The sequence below is a fragment of the Amblyomma maculatum genome, chromosome 1 (assembly GCF_055883805.1).
Source record: "Amblyomma maculatum isolate TAMU_Amacu chromosome 1, ASM5588380v1, whole genome shotgun sequence".
NCBI lineage: Eukaryota > Metazoa > Arthropoda > Arachnida > Ixodida > Ixodidae > Amblyomma > Amblyomma maculatum.
In genome coordinates, this window is record NC_139344.1 from 46,904,532 (window position 1) to 46,917,607 (window position 13,076).

General features: G+C 45.9%; 1 pseudogene; it reads right to left on the minus strand.

Moving 5' to 3' along the window:
* The window catches only part of LOC146202287 (protein roadkill pseudogene), a 46,902-nt pseudogene that overhangs the window by 7,380 nt on the left and 26,446 nt on the right, over positions 1-13,076 (minus strand).

Genomic DNA, 13,076 nt, shown 5'->3' on the forward strand with positions numbered 1-13,076 from the left:
TTATTATTATTATTTTTATTATTATTATTATTAATATTATTATTATTATTATTATTATTATTATTTACTTTTACCTTTTTATTCTTTTTTATTTCTTTTATTTTTTTTCCAAGATGGCGCCCAGTAAGGACGCATGTGCGCTTTGCTCTCGTCCATTCTTTGGCAAACAGCAGTTTTTACGCCGCTGTGCCGACTGTGCGAAACGTGTTCACACGAAATGCATCACTTGAGCGGATGATGAGCTGCAACTTTTGAAGTCCGGCTCTCGGCCATTCGTGTGGAATTTCTGTGCGTCGTCGTCGTCTTACGGTGCTAGGCTTAGCGACGGTGGTGCGCCGGCAGCTACGTTCCTTTCTCCCTTCGCCCCTCTCCTGTTCAACCACCCGACCCGATTTCCCCCTTCAACTGCTTCAACCGCGACCGGCGAACATGGCGGTAAGTTTGCCACGCTACAGGCTCTCCTACTCGACGCGCTTGAGGGAATCTCTTATCTGAGCGATGAGGTTGCCCAACTACGGGAGGAAGACCAGCGCCCGTGAGGAGAACCCGCGGGCCTTCGTACAACAGCCGAGGTCATTGCCTCTCTACGTGCCGATGTTCGCGGCCTACGCCAGGAGGAGCTTGTGCGGCGCGCTGCTTCGCAGTGTCAGCGTTTTCTCGTCGAGCGTCCTCTCGCCGTTTTCGTGGGCAATCCTACCCGTGATGAGCAGCTGTCTGTGGACTACTACGCCGCTCTTCATCGAGGGATGACTCCCGGCGATGTTACCTGTCCATCTTCATGCTCTGCTCCTCCCCGTGCGGTTATCCCACCTTGTGCGATGAAAAAGCACCCAAGTCCAGCGATCACTGGCGCATCGAGCGCATTCGTCCTGAACGCTGGCAACTACCAAAAGAAGCGTCGGAAGACTGTTTTCGTCTCGAAGCTCAGTCCCGAAAAAACATCGGTAGACCTTGCCAACCATCTAAAATCAATGAATATAACCCCTATTTCCTGCCGGCAGCTGAAAACAAGGTACGACTCTTACTCGTCCTTCCATATTGAAGTTGATGAAGAATCCTACAGTAAGCTTGTCGAGCCTTCGATGTGGCCGAAAGGCTGCATTTACAAGGACTTTCGTGGGAACTTCACGACGACATGTTGAATTCCTCCGAACTGACGATAATTTGCAGTGGCCCCAAAATTAGACATCTGTTATTAAAACGCCCGAGGTCTTCGGACTAAGGGTTCTGAATTGTTTTTTAGAGTTTTAGCCAGTTGTTACACCGCTGTTGTAGTTACCTAAACCTGACTGTCCAGCGATATCCCTTCCGTTTTTTCTTTCCTAACAGTTACTTCATTTTTAGGAGCGACCGCCCTGAAGCAGGACCCAAACAAAGAGATGGGGAAGTGCTCATTGCTATTGAGTCAGTTCTCTCCAGTGTGTTCGACGTTTCGATCTGGAAGCTGTTGAATGTGTGTGGCTTGAGCTCACTTTAAATCGACATGAAAAGCTTTTACTTGCAGCTTTTTACATTCCTCCCAGTCTTCCTCCTCCTGCCTATGATGATGTTCTGCTCTCAATCGAACATGTTATATCTCGTCATAGCAAACACAAACTTCTCATTTTAGGCGATTTTAATACTCCAGGTATGAACTGGAACTCATTTACTTGTTCTCACAATAATAATTATACATTAAGTAAATGCAGCATGCTAATTGATTTTGTAGCCTTCAACTCTATGCAGCAACACAATTTCATTGAAAACTGCTGTGGTAATATTCTCGATATCTGTTTATCGAATTTATAAAGTGCGCGTGTCTCGAGTTCCGACATAACTGCCTACTCGCTGTGACAAATTTCCCCCTCCACTTCTTATGACTTCTGTCTCTGCCTCATCCTCTACTAATTCAGATCCGCAGGGAATTCGCCCCGTTTCGTGTATGCACGTGGTGACTATGTCGGTCTCTTCAATTTCTTCTCTTTTGTCGACTGGTCCCTTTTAAATTACATTAGGGATCCCGACGAACAAGTCAGTCGCTTCACTGAAATAGTTCTTGATGGTATGCATCAGTACATACCTCTGCATACTCCTACTCGTAGAAAGTTTGTCGTGTTTCGTCGGGGAACAGCTGACGAAGGCCCGGTGGGTTGGTAACCGAAAGTAGTTTATTCCATCACAGCTTGTAGTGGAATGCGGCCCGGTGCCCGAACGACGTAGCTTATCTCATAGCCAACTCTCGCGATAATCGCGCCACCGCTATCGCGCTATCGCTATAGCCGCGATTACACAACAGTTTCCTTTCTGGTTTTCCAGAGAACTGAGAACGGCGTTAAAACTTAAGGAACGGGCCCATCGTAAAGCGAAACGCCCCGGGTTTGACAATTGGGCAGATGAGTTTCGCCGCTTGTGTTCTCTTTGCAAACGCTTATACAAGCGGGACCACGACTCTTATCTTGAGTCTTTAGAGAGGAGGGCCACTAATCGTCCTTGTCAGTTCTGACGGTACGTTCGCAAGCGTTCCATTAAATCGGATTCCAGTATCAACTTAGTTGACTCTGAGGGGTCGGAAATTCGGGATGTTTCCGACAGTTTTGCCGAGCATTTTTCCTCCGTATACAAACCTCCACACTGCGATTCCGTATGCCTCCCATATGGTGCACCCTATACTTCCTTTCTCTTTGACGAGAAGTTAATAACTGCGAGTCTTAAGCGTCTGACACCATCCTTGTCTCCTGGACCTGATGGCATTCCAGCCGCCATAATAAAATCCTTCAGTTGTATCTTTATAAGACTTGAAATTTCTCCAACCAACACATTTATTTTATAAAACCCGACGTTTCGGAGCCGGCTCGGCTCCTTCTTCAGGGGTGCATGACGCGGGGCTGCGTGCAGCTATAAGTAAAGGAATGGTCGAGGGGGAGAAGAAGGTGGGGGGGGGGAGAATGGGGAGGGGGTGGAATGTGTGTGAAAGGAATGAGAAGGAAGGAGGGGGGTTTAGACGAGTGAGGGTGCCGCAGGTGCAGGTGTGCTCGCTGGCGACTTTTTTCTTTTCTTCTGTGAAGTGGCCAGGAGAGAGCGAAGACCTTGCAAGTATACAGTCGCTCTCTCCTGGCCACTTCACAGAAGAAAAGAAAAAAGTCGCCAGCGAGCACACCTGCACCTGCGGCACCCTCACTCGTCTAAACCCCCCTCCTTCCTTCTCATTCCTTTCACACACATTCCACCCCCTCCCCATTCTCCCCCCCCCCCCCACCTTCTTCTCCCCCTCGACCATTCCTTTACTTATAGCTGCACGCAGCCCCGCGTCATGCACCCCTGAAGAAGGAGCCGAGCCGGCTCCGAAACGTCGGGTTTTATAAAATAAAAGTGTTGGTTGGAGTAATTTCAAGTCTTATTTAGTTATCAACCCAACCAGACAGGCAAATCTGTCGAAATGTTTGGCTTTCAGTTGTATCTTTGTACCAGTAGTGACTGCTATATTTAATAACTGTTTGAAAAATGCTGCCTTTCCTCGCGTGTGGAAAATAGCACGCGTGTTTCCTGTCTTCAAGTCAGGAAACAAATCTCATGTTTCCAATTAACGTTCGATTTTTCGTGTATGTACCACTTCTAAGCTTTTCGAATTAGCTTTGCATAATGTACTTTCCTTCCATCTCAAACATATCATAGTACAGAATCAACATGGCTTCATGTCGGGTTGGTCTACTTCTACCAACCTAGTCGAGTTTATGACGTATGCCTCTGCAGCAGTCCTTCAGAGATGTCAGGTTGACACTGTGTACTGTGATTTGACCAAAGCTTTCGACATTGTTACTCACTCATTACTACTTGAAAAGCTTCTACTCTCTGTTGTCGAAGCCTCAATCATAGCCCTCCTACGCAACTATCTTCTTGATCGCTCCTGCTTTGTCAGTGACAATGGACAGACATCCTTCGTTTATCCTGCAACCAGTGGAGTTCCTCAAGGTTCTGTATTAGGCCCGCTTCTCTTCTTCGTATTTATTAATAATGTTTCCTCCGTCATCAAGAACGCCTCGTTTCTTCTTTATTCTTATGATATAAAAATATTCAAGTTGATACATTCTTTTCAAGATTGCTTGTTGTTGCAATCGGACATATCTGCTTTTTCTGATTGGTGTGCGAAGAATCCATTTACCCTCAATTCTTCCAAAACTAGGGTTGTCTCATTTACTCGTAAAACGCACAGCTTTCACTACCATTATTCTGTGAATTCTGTGCTGTTGGACAGGGTTCAAGAATTTAATGACCTTGGTGTACTTTTTGACGGCACCCTCAGCTTCTCTTCTCATACTAAACGCATTGTTCAGCGGGCTACGCGGACACTCGGATTCGTCTGCAGACTTTCGAGAAAATTACGTACTCCACTTCGATTCCTAAAGCTGTACCTGTCCATATGCTTGCCGCTTTTGGAGTACGCGTCGGTTGTTTGGAGTGGCACTTCTAAATCGAACTGCAGCAAAGTTGACAGAGTACAGAAAAAATTTTAAGGATATTTCGATATCGCTTTCCTTGCTCAACTTCCTTCTCTCGCTCCACCAAAAGTACCCCACTGAATCTTCCTTTTCTTAACTGCTTTCGTGTCAGTGTAGACATAATATTTCTTTACAAACTCCTCCATCGCCACATTATGTACCCTCAGCTCTTAGAGTACAGTCTTCAGCGCGTTCCGCGAAAAAGCATGAGCGAATTCAGACCATTTCAAGAGTCTCCGTTCCTTCATTCCCATTCCCCTCTTGACAGAATTCAGATGTTGTTTAACTCTTTTTGTCTTCACCTTGACATCTTCCAAAACTCGCTCTCTTCATTTATATTGGACGTTCGTAGCTTTGTATTCCAAACTGTATTTATCACATATAACTTCCACTTTCTAGCTTAAGTATCGTATTTAATTTACTTCACCTTTTGCTTATTCTCCTGTTCACTGCTGTTTAAAGTATCTTGTACTGCTTTTTATTCGTTTCTTATTTATATTTTAACTTTAAACCTTATTTTCGAATCTTATTGTCCAGCGTTCAATTCTATTTTTTTTTATTGTATTTCCCTGTATTTCTAGCCTTTGTGTTTTAAGTACCACGTACTTGTCGTGCTTGGAATTGTTGTTTATTTTATGTATATTTTTCGTTACTATAATCAATGTAAGTTATTTGTTTTTTCTCTGACTGTGTATATAAGATATGCTAGTCATTGATTTCTTTCTTTCCGTGACACATTTCGTCTCAGTTTCATTTCATGTTATTTGTTTCTTCTTTTGTATTCTATCTGTGTGTGTAAAACTTCTGTGTGCATTTTCATTTTTTTTTTGTGCTGTAGCACAAGGGCTACATGGTTGTTCCTGTGCACAATAAATAATATTGATTGATTGATTATTATTATTTTTTTATTATCCTTATTATTATCAGCATTAATTCTCTCATTCCTCGCAATGTATCTAGAGTGTAAGTTTGCTAACAGTCCATCTCTTGGAAACAGGCTAAGCAAGTCAAATAAAAACATGGAAGAACTCCAAAATGCGCAAGCTGGCTGCAACGAACGCAGCTGCAGTCATTAGATCCACTCAGGGGGATGGCATAATGTTTATAAGTAATAATGCGATTAGTTAATGCTTCAACGGCTTTATATTTGCTACAATGGTAGGACGCTGTAGGCTCGTGCGGAATAAAATTAAACTAGAGGATTTGATTGTGTTAGCCTAGTTTTTAATTTTGTAGGTGCCAGCAGATAGATCGATAAGCGTGCCAGAAAGTAAGCTGCCATATTCCAATCTTCGTTACGGTGGCTAGCCACCCTAGCTCCGTGTTCTCACAGGAACCGGTGCTAAAACCAAAGAATAAGTTAAGATGTCTACCAAATGCCAAATTGGCATTGTAATGAATAAGAAGAACAGCTAAAGGACAGGCGTCGCAATGACACCCCATTCTTCAATGCGATTTCAGATCGTATACGTAGCCCTCACCGGGTTAAGTGACACCACGGTTAATATCAGCGCAGAAGGAACATGTAATGGCATTGTAATGAATAAGAAGAACAGCTAAAGGACAGGCGTCGAAATGACACCCCATTCTTCAATGCGATTTCAGATCATATACGTAGCCCTCACCGGGTTAAGTGACACCACGGTTAATATCAGCGCAGAAGGAACATGTTCGTCCGTGTCAGTAGAAAGGTTTCCTGGTGTTAAATGCTGATTTCATAGACTATTTGCTAAAACAATTTAAGCTTGTAATAAAATATCGCACTCCGTCGTACTTTTTCACACGAAAGCGTTAAGGGTCCGCATTAACATCGGTGTAGTGCTCGGACGTGAACAAAACATGTTGTTACATGGTGGCATGACAAGCGATGGAACACGGCGACACAACAGAAACAGAACGACGTGATGACATGACGATGAAATATGCTTTAATGACCAGCGGGCCTGGCGCGAGCGCTCCGCCCAGCGCCACTGCCCGCTTCGTCATCTTCGTAGCATTACTCGGAGCCACCGAGCCATAGTCCCGATCGATTGCTATGCTCGGAGACACTTTTTCTTGGCAATGGAGCCAAAGCTACGGAGCCGAAACGCATCATCTTCCTGCGCAGCTGACTATAATCCCTAGTTACCTGAGCAATTTCTGCAAAAACAAATTGAAATCATAGTGCTAGTTGTTCACGGTATATTTTTTATCACGGAAGCAATTTTCCGAAATGAAGATGTTATGCCTAAAGCACTTTTCTTGGTCCCACCGGGTTTTCTCGTATGATGTCTGCCGCGGGTTTTCGAGGCTCCGCGACTTTACAAACAAGATGGCGACAGCCGCCTGTTGGGGTCGTTCTGCTCGTCTACTCCGCAAGGGTTGGAAGCGTTTTCACCAGACAAGATTCGAGTCAAGTTCAAGAGACGTTGGCTATCGAAGCAAACGAAGAAAATGATCTGCAATGTCTATGCAGACCAAAAGCTGTGCGGTCGAACTACATGGCGGAGTGACAAGTTTAAAGATGCCCCGCCTCCCTACCTTTGCGCACATTGTCAAGAAAAAGTGTCCCCGAGTATGCAAATCCAATGGATGACGTGACGATGAACACAGACACAGGATTGGGACATGAAACCCTGGACACCACAATGAATGCGAAGATGGGAAGAATGCTTGCACCGGAGCATCAAGTCCAATCTTCACCGTTTGCCGAAGGCCGAGGCTCATGGACACGCCGAACGGCTTAAAAACAACGTAGGATTTATCCCCCTCCACACAAGGGTCTAAATGCACAAGAAATGCGGGAATGGAGACAGCTCCAAACCAACACTTACCCCAACCTACATCAATACAACATAATGTTCCCAGAACACTACACAGATATATGCCCTTGGTGCAACGACCAGCCCCCCGCCTACCACGTCACATGGGGGTGCAGAGGCCCCAAACCTCCACACATAAACATGCACCATTCGGAGGCGCAGTGGGAGGCAACTCTGCAATGCTATGATCTAGAGACCCAGCGTAGGCTGGTAACTAAGGCAAGAGCGGCAGCCCAGGCCACTGGGGTCTTGAAATGAAGACTCCACTCACTGCCCTCCCCCCCCCCCCCTTTTTTTCTTCTTTTTTTTCTGTTTTCATTTCTTTTTCTTTTTTTTTTTTAAATAAAGTTTTCTCTCTCTCTCCCGAACGGCTTGCGCAGGGGTGCTGTCTTCGCTCGAGTGGTCGTGAGGTCGCTTCGTCGTGGGGTCGGTAGGGTCGGCTTTGGTCTTCCTGGTCGTCGTGTGTTGTGGTCAGGGCTGGGGACAAGGCTGGGGACAGCGGCTGGTCGGGGCTGAGCGAAAAGGGCTGGGGCAGAGCTGGGCGGCGATCTCCATGGGCTTTCGGCAGATGGACCCGGCGTACGGTTGGCTTCGACGGGACAAGGCGAGGATGGGGATGAACCCCACCTCAACCAAATGTTACATGGTAGCATGAAAAGCGATGGAACACGACGACACAACAGAAACAGAACGACGTGATGACATGACGATGAAATATGCTTTAATGGCCAGCGAGCCAGGCGCGAGCGCTCCGCCCCACGCCATTGCCCGTTTCGTCATCTTCGTAGCAATATCTCGTTGAACAACAAAATTCAGAAACAATTCTAAAAAGTTCGGATTGTCGCCAGATCACTGGGGGAGGTCGATGTAACTAAACAAAAACCATCGCTGGTTCGAGAATGATGGTAATTTAGGTGAGAGTAGAAATCTTGATAGCTCGCACAACTACAAAACAAAAGTTTATTCTTACTTTCTCTCAGCTCACCAAGCAAGGGTTTGCACCTTTATCTACTCTTATTAGGTTGGAGATGCTAGTGTTCTGAAATATTATTTTTATCGCCCCATAACCCCATAACAACAAGTAGGCTGTGGTTTCTCAAAATATTGCAATCTAGTGTCTATATTTATTTTTCGATGACTGTAAGGCAGTCGTTCGCTCAAGCTTCATATTCTCATTATATTGATGTGTTTCGATAAATATATTTTTTTATTCCTGTACTGATGGAATTTGCATTTCGATAATTCTTTTTATATAGGTCCACGCAGCCTGTCGACTACCATGAAGATTTCCAGATGCACATTGAACTGAAGGGACCGGACAGTGGATGGGTGGCGCCACCTTACGGCGGTCCCTTCTTTACGGGAATGCGCTTACTCCAGATGGCGGGCTCAAGTGCGAAGTCTTTCGTTGGTCTGGGTGTTTCATTCGATGCTCTTAATGCTTAGATGGTATTTTGCGAGAGTATGTCGGATGAAATGAATTCCGGGCAGACATGTTGCGTTTTTTGCTGCACTAACAGCTACACTAGCTCGTCAGACGCTTGTAAGCCGTTTCATTTCTTACTAGTTTCCACCCCAACGGTTTCCGCACCAACAAGAACGGCGGGCGAGCTGGCTACATATAGTTTCAAGAAAGAGGCACGTATCTGCAAGCTTGATTACTGTGTGGTCGTAGAAACTATGCGGCAGTAATTAATAGCTGATTGCCCCTAAAGCTTTGTGAATTCCGTTGCCCGGCCAAGAATGACGATACGGAAACCTGAGAGTCGAAGCCGCACACTCGCATCTGTAGTCGCTATTTTATCGACAGTCAGAAGAATGCAATGGCCTAGTTGAAAACCCAGTATTTTCTCCCCTGTGGTACAAGAAAATGCCGGCACAGAAAGGGAAAAGGCCGCCACCGTCGTCGCTCGAACCGTATTGCGATCTTCAATATGATGCACACCAACAATTCTTGCGCACTTACTTATCTCGCGCATAGTTATAGCGTATTTACCTTGCCTCTTAACAGAATATAGAGACCCTAACATTTGCGGCTCCCATGAGATGCTTGCCCTTTTTCCTCTCATCATTTATCGACCGATGCCATGCTCTGACACTGCGTGAGCCTGGATTTAGTCAGGTTTGTCTATGACATGCTTTTCTCACGCAATAAAAACATTTAGTGAAGAGTTCAGTCAATATCACATGGCCACAAAAAGTTTCTATCGGCGTCGTTTAACATGCGAACGATAATAAAAACGAAATTTAATTTAATGAAAAGGAGCATTAATGCAGTTTATTTGCCCTTCCAAGGCACACAGACAACCAACCGTTCGTAAACGTTGACAGGTCCTGCGCACATTTCTTCTCGACTAGAAAATATTTCTGTTTCGTATTCTTGTTTCACTTGACACCGGTCTACACAATTCTCCGCAGCGCCCATTTAGACGGAACTTCTCATAGGCATTTCAGTGAATGCGAAATTTCATTATTAGAACGTAGTAACACTATGCCCTTTTATCTCTGAGAAGTAGCTATTATGTCTAACGCTGTAAACAGATTTAATAGCACTCCTACGTAGATTACTACTCCTACAAGCCTCGGTGTTCGAGTGAAGTGATATAGTGAACGGTAGACTCATTTTGATCGCCAGGGACTCTCAATGTTTTCAATACAAAACTGAATACATAGGCGCATATTCCATCACATATATCGCTATGCGGCTACCACGGCCAGCAATGAGGGCAGCAAACTCGGGGTGTGTTAAGAATACAGACCTTCGGCGGACGAGCCATCATGGCGAGTCCATTAGGCCCACAGGACGACCCCTTCATCATTTGGGGGCGTATATCACCCCGCATCACGCATTTTATTGTTATTTGTTTGCACTTTTTGTGTTTGAGATTATATCGGGCCACTGCCTTCAAATACAGTAAGCAAGTACTGTCAATCGCGATGTTGGGTAGTCACAGGGCCAGGTTTAGTGAGCTACTTAAGCATTAATCTGCAGAGAGTCTCGTAAAATTGGTTTTTTAGGCCCACTAAGAAATCATTTATTTACTTTTGCCTTCTTTGATTTTGTTTTGCATTTCTAGCCCTCGTTGCAAGGCAGAAGCTAGAAACGCATCCGCTATCGTTTTCATTTCCTCAAAATCAATTGCGTCCAACGCCAAAAGCGGCGGGAAACTGGAAAGAGGAATCTTCCAGTTCATCAAGCACCTGAAATCGTTGCAACCGCGACAACTGAAGCGTCATCGCTTCACGGCTTGGCGGCATTCGACCTCCTGGCAATTTTCGACAAAAAGAAAAGAAGATCAAGGTGTAGCCCAGCCGTAGGTCGTGTAGTTGAAGTCGCGCTCATAAACGCCTTACGACAGAGTTCCCAGCACACAATACAATCGCACGAACGGCATTTCCGAGCTTATCGGAAATACCACGCACCGGAAGGGTTCCAAGACAAGCACTCCCTGCCGAGGACAACTCCCCCTTTTCAACATTGCGTCCTCGAAAACAAATCCCTGCGGTTAGCTTAGCTTTGAATGGCACGTGGACGTCTCGCCGAGCACAACCGGCTACGCCGCTCCGCCCCTCGGCATTCCGCTGCCGAGCGTTTCGCCTCTGGCGGGACTCTTTCGCTGGGACGAAGGTAACGCTATACAAGTATACAACGGTCACCCGGTCCCTATACAGGTATCATAGGCAGTAAGTTCATACAATGCTCTTACTGCCTATGATGTTCCAGGAATACTAAAGAAATCAATGTTGCCAATTAGTGGACTCAAACCACTTACTCTGGCGCACATCTGGTCAGAATATCCTAATTATATTCACGTATACCCCTATGGATCTGTTTCAGCACAAGCATCTGCTGCATCTTTGGTCATACTAGCTCAGAAAACGACTCAACATTTCCTTTTGGGACGTACTTCTACATCAACCGCTGCTGAACTAGTAGCCATTCAGAAATCTATTCGCTACATATGTGGGGAACCACCTAAAAAATGGTGTATATTCACGGACTCTAAGACTGCATTGCAAATTTTAGAGAACTTCTTACGCCACACTGCCTACCAGTCCATGGCACTAATCACCAATGGAGCTCCTCACATCTGCCCAGCTGCAAGGCCCCAGGATATTGTTTCAATGGATCCCTGCACACGTCGGGCTCCATGGGAATGAACAGGCCGATGTTGAAGCTAAAAGCGCACTCATCAATGGCCTCCAAACAGCTGTGCCTTTTTCAAGAGAGGATACCAGGTGCCTTCTTACGAGTTGTATGAAGAATGCTACAGCAGCTTACTTGACCCAGCCAGACGCCCGACACATTCGTCTAAGAAGGTTCGATCGAACATTGAAATTTTATATTCCGCGTGATATTTCGTGTCATCAGACATGCTTGCTACATAGACTTCGTTTAAACGTGGCTTTTACGTGCAAGTACTTACATTTAATTGGACAAGTGGACTCGCCGGAATGTTCAACTTGTGGCATCCCAGAGATTGTGGACCATATATTATTGGTGTGCCCAGTGTATGCGTGCGAAAGAAGTGTGCTAGCCGCTTCCTTGAAGACTTTGAGCAATAGGTCTTTGTCGAAGGAACTCCTGCTTTGCGCTTGGCAGGACAAGGGACAGGGTGTCCAGGCAGTGCATGCTATTTGCCGTTTTTTGTACTCCAGCGGACTTGATTCGCCCTTATAAAGCAAGCTGCTGTCCCTGTATATGTATTTCCGATGCCTTCTCCCTCATCATCACCCAGCATGATCTTCTTTCCTCTCTCCTTCCCCTTCCCCAGTGCAGAGTAGCAGGCCAGATTTGAGTTATTCCGGCTAACTTATCTGCCTTTTCCTTTTAATAAATCCATCTATCTATCTATCTTGATACAATGCTGAAGCAATTAGTACAGGAAGGAGGAAGTTTGAACCTAATGCATACATTTTCTCTCTTAGGTGCAGGGGCTTAGGAACGCTAAAACCCCAGCACGTTAGGCGATAATTACACGTGACATATTCAAACATCTCTTGGTTACCTTCTTTCATTTTCGTGCTTTACACAACACCTCTCGCGAAGGATGCCTGAAAGCACGCAGAGAACACGTTATCGGGAGGGGTGCGAGTTGTAGACGCTTTATTTCAGTTCAGGCTTCGGAACAACTCCTTCAGTGGATTGAGGGGGGGGGGGGGGGCGGTGTATGCCACCATTCTGAGCCAGCCAGCACTAAGCACGTCTCGAAACCTTCTCAAAACCGTCAAACAGTTCTTACAAGTTGTCGTCCTTTTCCAGCTCACAGACAGCCATCTCGGGAAGTATTCGAGGAAGTCTGGTGTACTGTGATGTGGCACAGACGTTTCGAGTTCTGGAGATGATGACATCTCTTCTGGCTTGTCCTCCAAGTCCGGTGCGAGCTGTAGGAGGAGTATGTCCTCTTCTGGCGTGTCATCCACTACTACCAGGCTCTCACCTTCGAACAGGTCGTACTGGTCATAAGAGCGGTCGAAGTTAGGATGCATGGCCTCAATAGAGATGTTTTCAACTCTTTCCTCGGTGCTTTCAGTGGCCCCGTCGGGTGAGGCGCAAGCTGGTGCGATGTCCGTGGACTGGAGTAGATTGGTGACATTGCTGATCTCTGCACCGAGAAGTTTAGCGCCATCACCCGAGATCTCCTCCCTGGGAGATTCCTGGTAGTCAGCGTTGCTTCTTCCTTCACCGCGAACACCGGCAGAAGTGGCAATTGTGATGCTGCATATTGCCTGCCGTCTTGATTCGCAGAGGTCTTACTCGGCCTTTACAATTAACACATCATTCCCTAAAGGCGATGTC